General features: G+C 40.0%; 1 protein-coding gene across 7 annotated transcripts in view; it reads left to right on the top strand.

Annotated features, from left to right (window-relative positions):
* Positions 1–20,476, top strand: part of PRKG1 (protein kinase cGMP-dependent 1) — a 1,415,798-nt gene that overhangs the window by 480,332 nt on the left and 914,990 nt on the right. Inside the window, exon 1 of one of the 7 annotated variants that reach the window (XM_086379153.1) lies at positions 6,902–7,058. The exons of 5 other annotated variants lie outside the window; for them this stretch is intronic. The gene's annotated coding sequence lies outside the window, so the exon portion shown is untranslated. Of the gene's footprint in view, positions 1–6,901; positions 7,059–20,476 lie in introns of those variants that run through there. One more of the 7 variants, XM_086379155.1, reaches the window with a different exon arrangement.

Raw genomic sequence — 20,476 nt, 5'->3', positions numbered from 1 at the left:
AAAGGTACATAGTAATTTGATAAGCTTTTATTGAAAAAAGCTGCTGAACCCTAGGTAAGAGCTATAAGAGTCTATGGCATTTTTGCTCAGGGTTGCTCTCATCACTCCCAGGTACGTATTTTATGTACAAGTATACATGAAGATCGGAGAAGGCAGTGGCACCCCACGCCAGTACTCTTGCCTGGAAAATCCCATGGATGGAGGAGCCTGGTGGGCTGCAGACCATGGGGTCGCTAAGAGTTGGACACGACTGAGCGACTTCACTTTCCCTTTTCACTTTCATGCATTGGAGAAGGAAATGGCAACCCACTCCAGTGTTCTTGCCTGGAGAATCCCAGGGACGGGGAGCCTTGTGGGCTGCCGTCTATGGGGTCACACACAGTCAGACACGACTGAAGCGACTTAGCAGCAGCATACATGAAGATATCATATATAAAATATACATATATTTTATAATTATGTTTTATGTCTTTTCAATCAGTTATGAGGTAGAAGAGGAAAAATTAAGTCTTTTATATTTTCCTATAAATTTCTCTTTTCTAATGTCTTCATTTCCTCATATATACTACATTCTAGTTGTCTCCTGTAACGTGAAGGACTTCTGTTAGTAGTTACTGTAAAGCATGTCTGCTAGTAACAGATTCTTTTATTTTGTATCTGAGATTATCTTTATTTCACCTATATTTTTGAGGAATATTTTTGCTGGATACAGGATTCTTATTTAATAGTTTTGTGTTTTATTTTTTGGTTGTTTTTGGCACTTTCTTTGCATTTCGGTGCTTTCTAACCTCCATTATTTATAAACAGAAGTATGCTGTTAATCATATTTTTAGTTATCAGTGCATGCTGAATTGTTTTTCTCTTGATGCATTCATCAGTTATCTCTGTCTTTCAAAATTTTGATTCTGTGGCTAGATACGGAGGTCTTTGTGTTTATTCTACTTGGAGTTTTATGAGATTCATGTATCTGTAGATTAAATTTATCAAATTTTGAAGTTTATAACTATTTAGTTCTTCAAATATCTTTTCTACCCACCTTTTACCTATTTATCAGCCCTTCCTGGGATTCCTATTATGTGTATGTTGGAATGTTTGAGGATGTCCTTAATGTCTTTGAGACTGCTTATTTTTTAATGTTCATTTTCCTTTCTGTTCTTCAGGATGGGTAATTTTTATTGGTCTGCCTTCAAGTTTACTGACTCCTCCTCTGATATCTTGAATTTGCTGTTGAGCTTGTCTGGTGAATTCTTAATGTCAGTTATTATACTTTTCAGATATGGATTTTCTATTTTTTCTTTTTGATAATTTTTATGTTTTCATTGATATTCTCGATTTGAAAAGTCATTTTTGTCATAGTTATATTTAAATCATTTGAACATGATTTCTTTTAGTTCTATGAACATATTCAAAATAACTGATGTAGAGCTTTTTTATGCCAAGTTTAATATATGAGGCCCTTACAGACAGTTCACAAGAATATTTCTCCTTCTTAGAATAGATCATGCTTTTCTATTTCATTTCATGTATCATGATTTTTATTTTATGAAAGCTAGACACTTTATATAATATATTGCAGCAGCTCTGAATTCTAATTTTCCCACTGGAGAGAAAAGAAAATAAGTGAATATTTCAATTAAAAAAATAAAGACTTGAATAGACAGACATTTTACCAAGGAAGACAGATGAATGGCCGTGTAGGAATGGCTAATAAGCACATAAAAGAGGCTCAAAATTCTAGTCATTAGGAAAATGCAAATTAAACCATAATAAGAAAGTACTTTATGCCACTGGAATAGCTACAATTAAAGAGACAGAGAGGAGACCAAGTGTTGGGGACAGCGGGAGAAACTGGAACCCTTATACACTACTAGCATGGATGAAAGCAATACAGCCCTTTGGTAAAGAGTTTGGCAGCTTCAAAAAAAATTAAGTTTATCATACAGCCCAGCAGTTCTGGTCATAAATATCTATCCAAGAGAAATGAAAACATGTCCAAATATAGCGTTTATACAAATGCTCCTAGAAGCATTACTCAGAGTAGCCACAAACTAGAAACAATTCGATTAACTATCAAAAAATCAGTGGAAAAGCAAAATATTGAATAGCCATACAACAAAACCGTATTTAACTATAAAAAAGAATGAGCACCAACATAAATGAACCTCAAAACATTATGATATGAGAAAGAAGCCAGATGTGAAGACTGCATATCGTATGATGCTTTTTCTGTGCAGTGTCCAGAAAAGACAAACTTAGATATGAAAGCAGATCAGTAGTTGTCTGGAGATAGGTTAAGAGCAGGGATTGACTGCAATGGGCATGAGGAATCTCCACTGAGAGAGAGAGAGAGGCAAGCTGGCTGTGGTCAGATGCAGATGGCAGGGACAGTGAGATTTACAGAGGATAAGAGGTGTATCAGTGATTGTACCTTCAGGATTTTAGTTCGTGAAGGTGACTGAATGATGCCATTGAAGGAAGACTTTCTTATTTACATTTCCCATGAGAAGGGTGCAGCCAAATCATGCCAGTCCAAGTGGAGAAGCATCAGGTTTAGTTATGAGGCAGAAAAGAGCAAAACAAAGCCCAAACCAGGGCCTTTATTGAGGCCTCCTTGGGGGAGACAAGGCAGGATGTGGTCAACAGCTTAGGATTGGCCAGTTTAAGGAATGCTGGTAGGCTTTGGGGCAAAGGAGCTGTTCCTAATTGTTTGTTAAATGATCCTGGGTTGATTTAGAATAGGGGGAATATTGTCTTGGCACATGAGTGTTTGATTAGAGAGGTATGGACTCAAGATTGGTTTCTTTACATATGAAAGGCCTGCTTCCAGCCTAGCCCTTTGCTATCTCCAAGAATTGGCTAGTCCCCAAAGGTAGTCTCTTCCATTGGTGAGGCCACAAACACCAGAACATAAAGAAAATAGAAAATACAGGTAATCCACTTGGCCATGTGATGAATGGATGCCAGCTAAACAAATATGGATTTAAGAAGACACAGAACAGGGTAGAGGGAATTTTTAAATGGCAATGAGGCAGAAACTTTTTTTTTCTATTTCTTAAGTATATTTCAATAGCAGTCATTCTCAAATTCTCTTTTCTCAGAATGAACTAAAACAAAGTAAATGGCAGCCCACGTGTTTTTAAACAAACATGGAAAAATATAGCCATTTGCACAGGTACTGTTTCACTCTTACAGCACATACTACTAGTATTTACAGCATGCCCTACTGGTACCTTAGCAACAAAATTAGATAAAACCCTTTTTACCAGTTGTGAATTTACCAGAGCTTGGATGCATGTACCGCGAAGGGTGACATCTTGATTATAATGCTAAAATCAATAATGGAATGTGCTACAGTCAAAGTTTGGGTAAGACTTCAGATCCTTATTATTAGCCTTTATATACTTATTAAAAGTGTTTTTAACTAAGTAATTTTTGGTTGCCCAGAATAATGTGATACTGAAATGTATCAGTCTCCCTCTTATTTGCCTGTGTACCTTACACATGTAAATCATTTTAATAAAGTAATTTAAATGACCATAACTATTGTAAGACTTTAGATGATATTATTGTTTCTAATGCTTTATTTCTGATAAGGATGTACATTATCTTTTTGGCATTTTGTAAAACTAAGACATGAAAAAACACAACTTCGGAGATTTAGAAGGGAAAGCTTTGGGAGTTAAAACACAAAATCAAGTTGAGCAGCATAGACCAACAGATGTTTAAACAGATGAATGAAATGTGCCATGTGAATTTCTAATGAATTTCAAAGAATATTGCCTGATACTGAGAAATGCAGCATATTACCCACGTGTGCTGCTGGAAAATGGTTTCTCAAAAAAGTCTATGGCAGACAAGGCTGAACTACCTGAGGATGTCTGCTTATAGTTTTACATATATGTGTATTTTTAACATTCTGAGTTAGAGATAATTACTGTCACTTAAGTTGAGAGCCACATCCAGCAAGCAAACAGGTTGGTTTTGTTTTTTAGCCTTCTTTCATTACATCTTCTGGGTCCATCCCTCCTATTTCTGACACCTTTCCTCTCTCCTGTATCATTTAACTAAGTCTTAACTTTCAAAAGATGTACGAATATCTGGCTGATAACATCACTACTCTCTCCAGGTTGGGATACATAGACTAACCATCACCTCAGAAAATAGTATGTATAGCTTCTTAGAACAGACTTTGAGGCATGATAAAAATGATGACTTTATCTTCCTTATAGTATGGGCATTATCTACAAGTAAATAGATAAGCGACCATAGCACATGGTAGAGTCTTGATGATTGTTTTTTTTTAAAGACCTACAAAGAAAATTCAATGATTGAAGTGACTATGGAGGGGTAAAGGAAAGGAGAACAGATGTTATAATTGGGTAACCTGGTTAAAGTTATTAGGAAGGTGGAGAAATGAGACTCCTTTATAGAGGTGAAAAGACTGTGAGCTTTGAAATCAGATAGTTTGAAACCTGATTGCCCCCTTTACTAGACTGAGCATTTTCAGTACCTTCTTGAAACTTTAGGATTCTCCTTTATAAAGAGATTTGTTTGTAATGATTAAAGATTGCATATGGAAAGGCCAATACATGCCTGGCATGCAATATGAGAGTCTGAGAAATAAAACCACTTGAAAGGGGTGATGAATGATGAAAATCACTGCATTTCTCTGCCAGGGATTTGGCTTTTAAATAATGGCTCAACCTGAAGGATTGACTTTCTCATGGTAAAATACCAGCCAAAGTATATGGGGACCCTTTAATGTCCTATTGTGAGCATGGATGGCAAGCATGGTGTGTATTCCCTGAGGACATTGGGAAGGAGCTCTTGATCCTGGTGACAGTTGTATGGGATACATACAAAAGCATTTTTTAAAGATAAAAATAGCATCTACTGTATATTTTGAAATAGAGTATTCAGTCATAATGCCTAGCAGGATAACACAGACAGCTAATGGAATGAAGAAAACTTAGCCTGTGTGTTGCTTTACCAGTTGGAGGCCTCCACCATCGTTTCTCTCCATCATCACACACATGAGGCAGGTGTTAAAACTGTTAGGTATAAGTAAGGAAACTGAATTGGAATTTGGTGGATTTTCCTAGGTTCCACAGATAGTCCCTAACAAAGCTGTAACTCAAACCTTGGCTTTCTGACCCCAACTCCAGAATGTTTTCTCCAGTGCATTCCAGCTGTCATTCTTAGAGCAGGTGGGCCTCTTTAAACAAAGCCAGCAGATTTTGCAGCTGGTGCCTGGCTGCTGAAAGGCATGGCCACTAGAGAGTGTGTTTTTGGGTGACTTAACCTCAGGGCAGTGTGCCTTCAAATCCATATCACAGACTACAAGCAACCTTTTAATCTCTCTGCCGTCCAGTCTGGGCTGCTGCCATCAGTCACTGTATCTGCCAGTTCATCATGCTTACAGCAAAGTCAAAAGACGAAGTGGCAATTGCAAAGGGGCAAACTACACCTCTTAAGAAAATAGCATTTTCTGGCATTGATGAAGGCATCAGCTGCCAGCCAGGAGAGAGTGGAAATTGTTCCAAGTTAGGGATAACTTGGCCAAAACATGCATTTTAAACAAATATTACCGTAGCTATAAATTTCAGTAGCGACTGAAACGCCAGCTGAGAAAGTAAGGCAGTTTTCATCCCGTAGTTTTTCTGAGACTGAAATTTAGCACTTAGGTGGAAATATCTCCATAGAGAAAAATGCTTAACAGACTTGAGGACAATCAGCTGTTTAAAATGAAAGGTTAACACATATGGTGTTTTCATAACTCCTTATCTCATTTTTCGGAATTATGTTCAGGTACATTGCATCCATATATGTGAAGTAGAAGTGGAGACAATTTGCAGATTCTAATTTTCTGAAGTTTGCTTATAGGAAAAAAAATCCTTTCGGATGGGTAAATGCTGCTTACCTACATGAGTCTAAGGAGGATGTACTGACTGGATGGTTGCAGAACTGTTTGTAGCATAATCTCTTACAGTCTTATATGTAATAAGACTGAAGTTATGCATAACAAAGCAAGCAGTCCATTGTAAGATGCTTCACCATGAATTTTAATTACTTTTAATTTGTGCGTAGAGAACATTTTAATCACTGTTTTTTTCTTTAATGCCTTCTCTCTTTTCCCCCGTTAGGTATCTGTATGATTTATACTATCGTTGCAGTTTTAAAAGGCAGGAATTGTATGTGCTTTCATTACAATGGCTGTAGAGAAGTTTAGCAGGAAATGCACTGTGTATAGCCCAATTTCTATTTAATTGCACGTGGGTTGGTCACTTTGGCATGAGAAATCGACAAATATTTTTGATTTGTGATGGCATCACGTGTGTGTGTATACGTTTTACAGTTGACTGATCTCTATTAGTAACCTTTCATGGCTTTCAGGACATTGTTGGCCTGCATTTGCATTTCCAGAGCCTCTTCAGGGCCTGAGCACAGATGGAAACCCTTTGCTTATAAGGGTAAAGTGAGTAGCACCTGCCTATCCTGGGGCATTACTGACTGTAACAGAAACACGAAGCACTGAGGATGTTATTGATTTGGCCTATTGATCTGGCTCTTGCTTGTGCTCTTCTGCAGTCTTATCCCATTGAGATTATGTGCATTTCTGTTCTTTTTATTATGTATACTTGGTCTCTCTTATTTGGACTTCCTACCCTTCTTGGTTTAGACTGCATTGGAAAATACTAGTGTTTGGGATACAGTGGAAATCATGTTTATGCTTGCTGCATTCTTTATGTGTTTGCCACATCCATCCCTATGGACAGAGGTACCTCGTGGACTACAGTCCATAGGGTCACAAAGAGTCAGACATGACTGAGCGACTAAGCACATCACAGTACCATACCAGCAACTATGCTGGGTGGTGGGGATGGTGTAATGAATGGGTTAACCTCAAGAAGCATGAGGTATGCTGGGAAGTTGCAAAGAGCCAGCAGGTGATTTCACTATCCAGTGGTCGGTGCTGTTGTGGATTTAGTGTTGAGCACTACAAAGTTAGCTGTCCTGAGCTAGCTGGGCGCCTGAGTTTGTTGCCTCTCATCTTTTGGGTAGGTTGTGCAGATACCATTTATATTCCTCAGCTACTTTCTAAAGATTGTCTTCGTAAGATCCTGGTTAACACCAGAACCTTTAAATATGATAACTGGCTGCTGGTGGAACTGGATAAGTGCTAAAGTATAATAATGTTCAAACAGGTTGGCTTGCTGTGACTTCCAAGGAGTCATTTACCTGTCTAGTCATCAGTCATTTGTAAAGATACTAACTCATTTGTGGGATGTTAGGAAGATTGAGAGGGTCTGTAAGTTGCTTTTCACCCCAGTCCATGACATATGGCAGCCACAAAGTAATTATCAGCTACCACTGCTATTGATCAATGTCCAGTCTGTGAAGGGACAAGCATAAGAATGAAAGGAAGGATTTTTGTGCTTGGGGTTTGCGTGTACATCTGTGTTTAAAGTATATAAGAACTGTCTGTGCAATTCCCCCACTTGCACTTTGGTATTTTTTTTCTACCTACTGGTGCTGCAGTTCCTTGCCAGATAAGCATTCTTCAAAAGGTTAAGTGCTCAGTGAACAAAATTAACTGCAACTCACTGATTCCTTTTTTTTTCCTGAGGTGCCTTGGGAAAGGGTGTGACTAGCATCCATTGAGCTTAAGCAAGACATTTCAAGTTGACTTTATTGGGCCCTCTGTGGGGGAAAGAAAAAGGCTCCTAATGAGTTCTTAGAAGGAACAGGGGAACTGAGGGCATGCTAATCTCACACCAGCATTGATAGTTAGAGCTAATACCGCTGTCACAGTTTGGGTGTGAGCCTCAGAACCAACAGACACACAGACACGTTCGGTTTGACTTGCTGGAGTCTTAAGATCATGCTTGGTGGATTAAGTAACATGTGCAATCTTCCTTGCCTGTGCACTCAGCTTGCCTAGGCGTAAGTCATCCAATCAGCACTAGAGGCTTGTAGCCTAAATTCTAATATCCCTATTACAAGAGTTAAGAATGTAGTGTTCAGGATAGTGAACTGATTTGCCAGAGGTTGCCTGAGTCACAGTTACCAGAATTGAAATGAGAAGGTAGGCCTTGTTACTACAGGTCTGTGCTCTTGACATTGTACCCCCAGTTATCTCTCCTCTCTATCAATTGCTTTGTTATTTATGTTTTATCTTCAGGTATCTTTGTTAGCCAAGCTGACTGCCAGAATTCTGTCCCTTCTACTGTCTGGATAAAGTCTTATCTTTCCCCTTGAAGCCTAACTATTAGGCTTAACTAATAGAAGACTTTTTCATATAAGATAAATTAATGGTATCATGGGGACTTAGAATTTGGAATATTTGGATCTGATCTTTATTCTGTTTGAATTTTCTGTTGATACTGAGCAAGTAACTGCTGTGAACTTGTTTCCTGAACTAGGATAATGTATCTTCCCAAGGGTACATAGCAGGCTCAAATGAGTTGATGACACATGTACAAACATTCTGTAAATTGTCTAAAGCCATACAAATATATTGTTTGTGGCATCCAGTCTTATATTCAGCTTTTATTTTAAATGCTTAATTTACTGGCTAATATGTTTGTAGTTTGCTATCTTTCTATGCACCTAACATGTCACACAACTTCTGCTTAATGGTAAATTCCCAGAAGATAGAAACCTACTAAGTCCTATTTTATGGTGGTGGTGAATTGATGATTCCTAGTAACTAAACAATAAAATAATCAGTTATGTGTTCTGGAAGCCTGAAACATACTTACTAAGCATCAAAATATTATAAGTATTTAAATAGCCCTCTAAGTAGCCCCCTAAAAGTCACATTTTAATGAATCCTCTAAATTAGTGGCTTGCAAATGGAGGTGACTCCCTTCCCCACAGAAAATATTTATCAGTGCCTAGAAACTTTTCTTTTTTTTTGGTTATTATAACTGGGAGAAAGGGAGGCTGTTGTCATCTAGTGGGTAGAAATCAGAGATGCTGTTTCATGTACAGAATAGTCCCCACAACAGACAATTATCCAGCCAAAATGATAATCATACAGAGATTGGGAAACCTTGCACTAGATTTCGAACCTTGCTACTTAGATTGATTGTTGGATGAACATTGGCCTCACCTAGGAGCTTTTTTGGAGAGGGCACTGGGGACCCACTCCAGTACTCTTGCCTGGAGACTCCCAGGGACAGGGGAGCCTGGTAGGCTGCAGTCCATGGGGTCACGAAGCATCGGACGCGACTGAGCGACTTCACTTTCACTTTTCACTGTCATGCCTTGGAGAAGGAAATGGCAACCCACTCCAGTGTTCTTGCCTGGAGAATCCCAGGGACGGGAGAGCCTGGTGGGCTGCCGTCTATGGGGTCGCACAGAGTTGGACACGACTGACGTGACTTAGCAGCAGCAGCAGCAGCAGCAGGAGCTTTTTAGAAATACAGACTCCTGGGGTCTGTCTTAAATCTACCATAATCAGTCTTCATTTAACAAGATCCCCAGGTGATTAGTATGATCATTACTGTTTGGAAAGTAGTGGTTGCTAGTCAGACTTTTTAAAAATGAACTTTAAGACGAGTTTTCACTTTACAAAAAAAGTTGTAAAACTAGTACAGAGTGTTCCTGGACTTCCCAGGTGGCCCTAGTGGTAAAGAACCTCCTGCCAGGGCAGAGATGCAGGTTTGATCCCTGGGTCAGGAAGATCCTCTGTGGGAGGCCGTGCCAACCCCCTCCAGTATTCTTGCCTACAGAATCCCATGGACAGCGGAGTCTGGCAGTCTACAGTCCACAGGGTCCCAAAGAGTTGGACATGACTGAAGTGACTTAGCACACATGCATGTGTGCACAGAGTGTTCTCATGTATGCTGCGCCCAGCTTAAATCTCTCACATTAATGTACTGATTTCTTACAATGAATGAACCAATACTGATACATTTTTAATAACTAGAGCCCGTTTTTATTTATGTTTTGTTGGTTGATGGGGGATGCTTCGTCATTAAGTCGTGTCCAACTCTCACGATCCTATGGTCTGTAGCCTGCCAGGCTCCTTGGCCTACAGGATTTCTCAGGCAAGAATACTTGAGTGGGTTGCTATTTCCTTCTCTAGGGGATCTTTTTGACACAGGGATCAAACCTGCATCTCTTGGATTGGCAGGCAGATTCTTTACCACTGTGCCACCATGGAAGCAAATATAAAATTATGAAGATCGAACTACATATGAAAAATTATACATGTTGTAAAGTCTAATTACATATGATTTCAAAAAACAGGACTAGATTATTCTTAAAGAACTGCTAGAGTGGTAATCAATTCTAGAAATATATAGTTATATCAAAAAGTTTTACAAACCTAATGTTGTTTTTCTGATTCAAGATCCCATTGAAGATTACACTTTATGTTTAATCCCTGTCTCTCCTTAGGCTCCTCCTGGCTGTGACAGATTCTCAGGCTTTTTTTGGCTTTAACAAGTTTCACAGTACTGATCAGATATTTTCTTGAATGTTCCTCAGCTGGATTTGTCTGCTTTTCTCCACATTAGATTGAGGTTATGTTTTTTGAAGGAAAACTACAGAAATAAAGTATCGTTTTCATCATATCAGGGCTTCCCAAGTGGCGCAGAAGCAAAGAATCAGACTGCCAATGCAGGAGACTCAAGAAGTACGGGTTTGATCCCTGGGTCAGGCAGGTCCTCTGGGTGAGGAAATGGTGCCCCATTCCAGTGCTCTTGCCTGGAAAATCCCATGGACAGAGGAGCCTGGTGGGTTACAGTCCATGGGGTTGCAAAGTGTCAGATAAGACTGAGCCACTGAGTGTGTGCGAGTGCACACATGTGTGCACACACACACGCCCTCACATCAAGGGTTCATACCATCAACATGACTCACCATGGTTGATGCTGACCTTGATCACCTGACTGACACTGGGCTGGGGTAGTCCTTATCTTTATAGCTTATATTTATTCCTTATCTGACTCAAATTTGCCTACTGAAGGCTCTGCCCTTCAATAGCTGCCTTGCATTTGGAATTCTAAAGGCTTCCATCATTACAATTGCCAGATTTATAGTACATGTGGAACTTCAAATCGTAAATTATAAATGAACAGTTTCACGGATTAAATAGAGGACTTGATTTTTCTCTAGGGAAATATCCAGATTGCAGTAAAGGGCAAATCTGATTAATCAGAAAAGCTAAAAACCACCTGGAACCAACAATTAATTGGGATTTTTTTCCCTAAAAATGAGAAACTACTCAAATTGGCGGCTTCAGATATGAATTCTGAAACATATTAGATATGGAATCAGCATTTGTCATCAAATAGGTAATTTCAGAGAATATTTTTCTTCTCTCACAAAACATCTTCTGACTCTGCCTCCTGGTGTAGTAGCACCATATGCTGGGAGCTGTGAGATGAGGACGAAGGTCCCTGCGCTGAAACTGGGCTGTAAGTGCGTAGTCATGGGATAGCTGTGACTACACTACGCCTCAATCTCTTCATCAGATTTGAATGATTATTCCTACCTGTGTGCTTTAATTGTACCAAGAGACGATGTACTAAGATCATGACATCTGGTCCCATCACTTCATGGCAAATAGATGGGGAAAAAATGGAAACAGTGAGAGACTTTATTTTTGGGGCTCCAAAATCACTGCAGATGGTGACTGCAGCCATGAAATTAAAAGACGCTTGCTCCTTGGAAGAAAAGCTATGACCAACCTAGATAGCATACTAAAAAGCAGAGACATTACTTTGCCAACAAAGGCCTGTCTAGTCAAAGCTATAGTTTTTCCAGTAGTCATGTATGGATGTGAGAGTAGGACTATAAAGAAAGCTGAGCACCAAAGAATTGATGCTTTTGAACTGTGGTGTTGGAGAAGACTCTTGAGAGTCCCTTGGACTGCCAGGAGATCCAACCAGTCCATTCTGAAGGAGATCAGTCCTGAATATTCATTGGAAGGACTGATGTTGAAGCTGAAACTCCAATATTTTGGCCACCTGATGCAAAGAACCAAGTCACTGGAAAAGACCCTGATGCTGGGAAAGATTGAAGGTTGGAGGAGAAGGGAACAACAGAGGATGAGATGGTTGGATGGCTTGACCAATTTGATGGACATGAGTTTGAGTAAGCTCCGGGAGTTGGTAACGGACAGGGAAGCCTGTGCTGCAGTCTATGGGGTCACAAAGACTTGGACATGACTGAACTGAAGAAATGATGAGATAAAAAGATGTTAGAATGTATTACTACTTCTGTCTCTTTAAATCCAACCATGATTTCCTAAGATTCCTGTACTGATACACACGAGCCTTAATTCCTCTTCCACCTGTAGCGTCTGTACTTCTGCCTCAGTGATAGTGCTGTTTGTTATCACAGTTGTCTACTCCAGACTGGAGAACATCTGTCCCACCTGTAGACCTCAGCTTAGTATTCTGCTTAAAGGGTAAAATTATCAGTGGGTCTCCAAATACAGTCAGATTAGATCAGTCGCTCAGTCTTGTCCGACTCTTTGCGACCCCATGAATCACAGCACGCCAGGCCTTCCTGTCCATCACCAACTCCTGGAGTTCACTCAGACTCACGTCCATCGACTCAGTGATGCCATCCAGCCATCTCATCCTCTGTCATCCCCTTCTCCTCCTGCCCTCAATCCCTCCCAGCATCAGTCTTTTCCAATGAGTCAACTCTTCACATGAGGTGGCCAAAGTACTGTAGTTTCAGCTTTAGCATCATTCCTTCCAAAGAAATCCCAGGGCTGATCTCCTTCAGAATGGACTAATTGGATCTCCTTGCAGTCCAAGGGGACTCTCAAGACTCTTCTCCAACACCACAGTTCAAAAGCACGAGTCCTTCAGCACTCAGCTTTCTTCACAGTCCAACTCTCACATCCATACATGACCACAGGAAAAACCATAGCCTTGACTAGATGAACCTTTGTTGACAAAGTAATGTCTCTGCTTTTGAATATGCTATCTAGGTTGGTCATAACTTTCCTTCCAAGGAGTAAGCGTCTTTTAATTTCATGGCTGCAGTAACCATCTGCAGTGATTTTGGAGCCCAGAAAAATAAAGTCAGCCACTGTTTCCACTGTTTCCCCATCTATTTCCCATGAAGTGATGGGACCAGATGCCATGATGTTCATTTTCTGAATGTTGAGCTTTAAGCCAACTTTTTCACTCTCCACTTTCACTTTCATCAAGAGGCTTTTTAGTTCCTCTTCACTTTCTGCCATAAGGGTGGTGTCATCTGCATATCTGAGGTTATTGAGATTTCTCATGGCAATCTTGATTCCAGCTTGTGTTTCTTCTAGTCGAGCATTTCTCATGATGTACTCTGCATATAAGTTAAATAAACAGGGTGACAATATACAGCCTTGACGAACTCCTTTTCCTATATGGAACCAGTCTGTTGTTCTGTGTCCAGTTCTAACTGTTGCTTCCTGACCTGCATACAGATTTCTCAAGAGACAGATCAGGTGGTCTGGTATTCCCATCTCTTTCAGAATTTCCCACAGTTTATTGTGATGCACACAGTCAAAGCCTTTGGCATAGTCAATAAAGCAGAAATAGATGTTTTTCTGGAACTCTCTTGCTTTTTCTATGATCCAGCGCATGTTGGCAATTTGATCTCTGGTTCCTCTGCCTTTTCTAAAACCAGCTTGAACATCAGGAAGTTCACGGTTCACATATTGCTGAAACCTGGCTTGGAGAATTTTGAGCATTACTTTCCTAGTGTGTGAGATGAGTGCAATTGTGTGGTAGTTTGAGCATTCTTTGGCATTGCCTTTCTTTGGGATTGGAATGAAAACTGCCCTTTTCCAGTCCTGTGGCCACTGCTGAGTTTTCCAAATTTGCTGGCATATTGAGTGCAGCACTTTCACAGCATCATCTTTCAGGATTTGGAATAGCTCAACTGGAATTCCATCACCTCCACTAGCTTTGTTCATAATGATGCTTTCTAAGGCCCACTTGACTTCACATTCCAGGATGTCTGGCTCTAGGTCAGTGATCACACCATGGTGATTACCTGGGTCGTGAAGATCTTTTTTGTTCAGTTCTTCTGTGTATTCTTGCCATCTCTTCTTAATATCTTCTGCTTCTGTTAGGCCCATACCATTTCTGTCCTTTATCGAGCTCATCTTTGCATGAAATGTTCCTTTGGTATCTCTGATTTTCTTGAAGAGATCCCTAGTCTTTCCCATTCTTTGTTTTCCTCTATTTGTTTGCATTGATCGCTGAAGAAGGCTTTCTTATCTCTTCTTGCTATTCTTTGAAACTCTGCATTCAGATGTTTATATCTTTCCTTTTCTCCTTTGCTTTTCGCTTCTCTTCTTTTCACAGCTATTTGTAAGGCCTCCCCAGACAGCCATTTTGCTTTTTTGCATTTCTTTTCTATAGGAATGGTCTTGATCCCTGTCTCCTGTACAATGTCACGAACCTCATTCCATAGTTCATCAGGCACTCTATCTATCAGATCTAGGCCCTTACATCTATTTCTCACTTCCACTGTATAATCATAAGGGATTGGATTTAGGTCATACCTGAATGGTCTAGTCATTTTCCCTACTTTCTTCAATTTAAGTCTGAATTTGGCAATAAGGAGCTCATGATCTGAGCCACAGTCAGCTCCTGGTCTTGTTTTCACTGACTGTATAGAGCTTGTCCATCTTTGGCTGCAAAGAATATAATCAATCTGATTTCAGTGTTGACCATCTGGTGATGTCCATGTATAGAGTCTTCTCTTGTGTTGTTGGAAGTGGGTGTTTGTTATGACCAGTGCATTTTCTTGGCAATACTCTATTAGCCTTTGCCCTGCTTCATTCTGTATTCCAAGGCCAAATTTGCCTGTTACCCCTGGTGTTTCTAGACTTACTACTTTTGCATTCCAGTCCCCTACAATGAAAAGGACATCTTTTTTGGGTATTAGTTCTAAAAGGTCTTGTAGGTCTTCATAGAACCATTCAACTTCAGCTTCTTCAGTGTTAGTGGTTGGGGCATAGACTTGGATTGCTGTGATATTGAATGGTTTGCCTTGGAAATGAACAGAGATCATTCTGTCGTTTTTGAGATTGCATTCAAGTACTGCATTTTGGACTCTTTTGTTGACCATGATGGCTACTCCATTTCTTCTGAGGGATTCCTGCCCGCAGTAGTAGATATAATAGTCATCTGAGTTAAATTCACCCATTCCAGTCCATTTCAGTTCACTGATTCCTAGAATGTCGACATTCACTCTTGCCATCTCTTGTTTGACCACTTCCAATTTGCCTTGATTCATGGACCTGACATTCCAGGTTCCTATGCAATATTGCTCTTTACAGCATCGGACCTTGCTTCTATCACCAGTCACATCCACAGCTGGGTATTGTTTTTGCTTTGGCTCCATCCCTTCATTCTTTCTGGAGTTATTTCTCCACTGAAATCCAGTAGTATATTGGGCACCTACCGACCCGGGGAGTTCCTCTTTCAGTATCCTATCATTTTGCCTTTTCATACTGTTCATGGGGTTCTCAAGGCAAGAATACTGAAGTGATTTGCCATTCCCTTCTCCAGTGGACCATATTCTGTCAAATCTCTCCACCATGACCCGCCAGTCTTGGGTTGCCCCACGGGCATGGCTTAGTGTCATTGAGTTAAACAAGGCTATGGTCCTAGTGTGATTAGATTGACTAGTTTTCTGTGAGTATGGTTTCAGTGTGTTTGCCCTCTGATGCAACACACTGCGTGGGCGCAGGAGGGCCTAGAGGCGCTATCCCATGTTGAAGGTCAGGAAGGGCGGCAGTGAGGAGATACCCCTCGTCCAAGGTAAGGAGCAATGGCTGCACTTTGCTGGAGCAGCCGTGAAGAGATACCCCACGCCCAAGGTAAGAGAAACCCAAGTAAGATGGTAGGTGTTGCAAGAGGGCATCAGAGGGCAAATACAGTCAAGAGGTATAGAAATAGCTTCACTAAAATTCCAGACATTTAAATCTTTCATAGCAGAGCACAGTCTAAAATTTTAGCCTTGCAAATGTAAATATCCACGAGCAGCTTCTTTGAGATTCTCAAGAGCAGGACATTCTGTGATTTCCAAGCTGTAATATGAAGAATCCAGGAGCCATTCTGGAACACTGCAGTCTAAAAAGCACTTGTGTTTATCTGAAAGTGGCACATAAAGACTCAGGGTGAGTATTGTGAAGTAGGTCTCTAAAGATACTTCTCTGGGAAAGACAGAAAACACCTAAGAATTTGCAAAAGGGCAAGGAAAGCAGTCAAGAAAGTGGAAATTGCAGGGAAATGACGTTTTTAGCTCTACCTCAAGTAAATGGACGGAGAAGGCAATGAAACCCCACTTCAGTACTCTTGCCTGGAAAATCCCATGGACGGAGGAGCCTGGTAGGCTGCAGTCCACGAGACGGCTAAGAGACGGACACGACTGAGCGACTTCACTTTGACTTTTCACTTTCATGCATTGGAGAAGGAAATGGCAACCCACTCCAGTGTTCTTGCCTGGAGAATCCCAGGGACGGGGGGAGCCTGGTGGGCTGCCGTCTATGGGGTCGCACAGAGTCGGACACGACTGAAGTGACTTAGCAGCAACAGCAGGTAAATGGAATCAGGAAAAGGAGATGGTTTAAGCCTATAAAGTCAGAAAAAGAATGGGTACAACAAATGTGGACTGGAAATGTTAAAATTATTTAGAGTTTAAAAGAGAAACATGGGACTACTCTAAAACAACTCTGTTTCCCAGAGCAAATTCTTGGTAACTAGCTACTTGAGTCCTGAATCCTTTCTTACTCTGAGCCTCAGCAAGAGCTATTTCATTTCTATATTCTGTGCTGCTGTTCCATGGTGAATATACCAGGCAGTGTATTGAGAAAAAGAAGCAACTAAACACTTAAGACCTAAGAGCTAGTCTTCTATTCCTATCTAGACTATCTCAATTTATGTTTCATCAGTTGAGCTCTTGATGTTCCTGAGGAATTATAAATTTGTGACTGAGAAATTATGAAATAAGTGAGTATTATGTTTGTTTTATCTAAGGCTTGTCAGTTTTCTTTCTCTTCAAAAATGTATGTCTTGCTTTTTTCTTAGACTTTTTATATGATTGTTTCTTTTTTCCATATATTGTTTTTATTTTATTTTTAATATAAATTTATTTATTTTAATTGGAGGCTAATTACTTTAAAATATTGTATTGGGTTTGCCATACATTGACATGAACCTGCCACGGGTGTACATGTGTTCCCCATCCTGAACCCCCCTCCCACCTCCCTCCCCATACCATACCTCTGAGCCATCCCAGTGCACCAGCCCCAAGTATCCTGTATCATGCATCGAACCTGGACTGTTTCAAATTCTGTTGACATTATTTACCTGGCATAACATCCAGTGTGCTTTTTGTATTCTGCACTGGCCATCCTAGTAATAAGGTGTGTGCTTACTTCTGAAATAGGGAGGTGACTAGGCATGACTCTGCCCTTCCATTCATCAGTCCTCATCCCTCTAAAAACAGCAGCACTGGAGTGGCAGGAACTCAAAAAGAAGTCAAGACAGGAGAACTGAGTTCTAGTTCTGATTCCCCTCCAGCAGAAATTTTGTTTTCTTTTTACTTTAACACATTGTTGAGATTCCTAGGATCTAGTTTTTCTCATTTGTAGAACAAATGATTGGATGTTGTGACCTTGAATGTATATTTCAACTCTAATATTTGATGACTCTAAGAAAATTGCTCTCCTGAGTCATATTTCCCTATTCTCATCCCTTTCAATGCAAGGTTTATAATTTTGTCTCCTATATTCTCCAGTATTTAGCTTTATGATTCAGAATCCTGATTCTTGCCTCTGGGCTATTTCTTTCAGATTTCAGCATCTGTCTCTCTACTGAATCCACAGAAGCACATTAGAATTTAGTTTTCTCACTTTAATAATCTTCCCAGTTTAAGTGATCCAGAGTTATTCTTAGTTAAAACGTAAATTCTTCAGTAAAATTTGTTTTCACTCTTTTCATTATTTTTGCCAAAAGAGTCTGTATATTAATATACTCAGATTTATTTGTTCAGTATTATGATTATTGCGTGAATAGATGGTGAGTTAATCAACCATTCAAAATGTGAGAATCCACTCTAAATGAAGCCGTGTGCTGGAAGTTTCAGGTTTTGAAACAACTCTAAAAATGTGCTGTGTCAATTCTGAAACACTATGTACTTTTAGTACCAAGTTTTTTTTTTTTTTTTTTAATTGGCTCTAATTGTTTTAAAGAAAAATTAGTTCAAATTAGGATTAACCTAATTTGATCACATAGCCGATTTCTGATCTTTCTCAGAATCACAGTGATACAGCAGTATTTGACTCCACTGTACTCTTCTTTTGTAACAGCTAAAGGTCCAGCTACAACATAGATAGTTCCTCAGGACATGCCTTTCCCTGCACAGTACCCATGACTAAATTTATGATGATCAACATGAGTAAAGAAGAACTTTTAGGACACTTTTTAAATGGATTTACTTAATATAGCCATTGTACTTATGGGTGACCTGGACATATGGCATAAGTGAGACTTATCCATGAATTTTAGAGGAAATATATTTGTTTAATTTGAAGGAATGAAAAAGTGTCTGCTTGTGTGTATTACTAAAATTCTATCTAATTAAAAGCATTTACATGAGCTGAAAAAGTGCCCTCAATCCTTGAACAATAACAACAACAAAAAAGTTGTTCTTATATTGTAGCATGGCGAACCATTTAGTGGTTTAAAACAATTTCCTGTGGTTCAGTGGTGACCTGAGTTCAGTAGGTGTTTCTTGTGGAATATCCCTCCTGTGATTGTAGTCAGATAGCAACTGGGAATAGAGTTATATGGGTACTTGGCCAGTATATATATTTAAGATAACCAAATCTTAAGATCTTAAAAATCGTAAGATGGACTTCCAGGTGACTCTAGTGGTAAAGAACCCACCTGCCAGTTCAGGGGATGTAAGAGATGCAGATTCCATCCCTGGGTTGGGAAGATTCCCCCAGAGAAGGAAATGGCAACCCACTCTAGTATTCCTGCATGGTGAATCCCAAGGACAGAGGAGCCTGGCGGGCTACAGTCCATGGGGTTGCAAAGAGTCAGACATGACTGAGTGACTTTCACTTTCCCAAGGGGGTTAATTTTTATCTCCCCTAAACATGTCGATTCCAGATAGCACTGTCTGTTAGAAACATAAATTAAGTGACAGATGTGGGTCACATACGTAATGATAAGATTGGCTTCCCTGGTGGCACAGTGGTTAAAGAATCTGCCTGCCAATGCAGGAGATACTAGTTCAATCCCTGGGTCAGGAAGATCCCCTGGAGAAGGAAATGGCAACCCACTCTGGTATTCTTACCTGGAAAATCCCATGGACAGAGGAGCCTGGTGGGCTATAGTTCATGGGGTTGCACAGATGAGGGACTGAGCACAGTTACACAATCATGTGATTGGCAGTCAGTGCTGACCGTAAGCTGGGGTTTAACTGAAGTGCCTGCGCATCAATCCTCTGTGGACCTTGAGTGTCTCACAGCATGGTGGCTGGGCTGTGTTGAGAGCATTCCAAGAGATGGGAAGCAGAAGCTGCCGGGCTAGCATTATCTGTATCATGTTCTATTTGCCAAAGCAGTTACAGGAAATTCTAAAAGGTTGCAAAATAGAAATCGCCTCTTGATGGAGGAAATGGTAGGGGCATATTTTAGAAGAGCTTGTGAGATGGGAGATATTATTAGGGATCTTCAGAAACTACAATTCATCATAATAGTTTTTAAAAAATGCCGTATCCCTTAATGCTGGAGTTGGCACAGGACAGTTAGATCAAATCCAATGCTCTGCCTTTTTTGTAAATAAAGTTTTATTAAAACGCAGGCATGCTCATACATTTACATGCCATCTACAGGAGCTTTCACACCACAACAGCTGAGTTCAGTAGCTGCAACAGGGAATGTGTGGCTTGTAAAGCCTAAAATACTCTTAGTCTGGTCCTTTACAGAAAAATGTTTGCCAGTCCCTGCCTTAACGTCTTTTTTTCTTTTTTTTAAGAACATTATTCATTGAAGACATTTGTTAACAATTCTATAAATTTAAATTTCTTCTGTCTCTAAATTTTTCCTATTGCTTTTACTCTAGTGAGAACATACCAGCTCTAATAGCTCCCATGACTCTGTTGTGGTCCTCTGATACATAGTTTCCATGACGTTAACTTGTTTTTGGTTTTCAAAATAGAAGTCCTCCCTTCTGTCTCCACCCCCACCCATAAAAGGTGGGCTTTGTCAGCTCACTTATGGGGTTACTTTCTTTTATCAGATATTTCATTGGTTGCAGTGATCCTAAAGCCCAAGTCTGTCAGTACATGGAAATCACCTGGGGAATGTTAAGAACTGCAAAAGTTAGCACCCCACCTTCTAGATCCTGGTTTACTTGACCCAGATCAATTTGGGACACAGGTCTTTGGGACACTACTTCAAAGTTTATTTGTGGTATGCTTGGACAAGAACACTTAG

Source organism: Bos grunniens, chromosome 26, assembly GCF_055505025.1.
Source record: "Bos grunniens cultivar Pamir isolate PY7600 chromosome 26, Bosgru_T2T1.0, whole genome shotgun sequence".
NCBI lineage: Eukaryota > Metazoa > Chordata > Mammalia > Artiodactyla > Bovidae > Bos > Bos grunniens.
The sequence above is the reverse complement of the archived record's forward strand: the minus strand, read 5'-3'. Positions and strand labels throughout refer to the sequence as shown.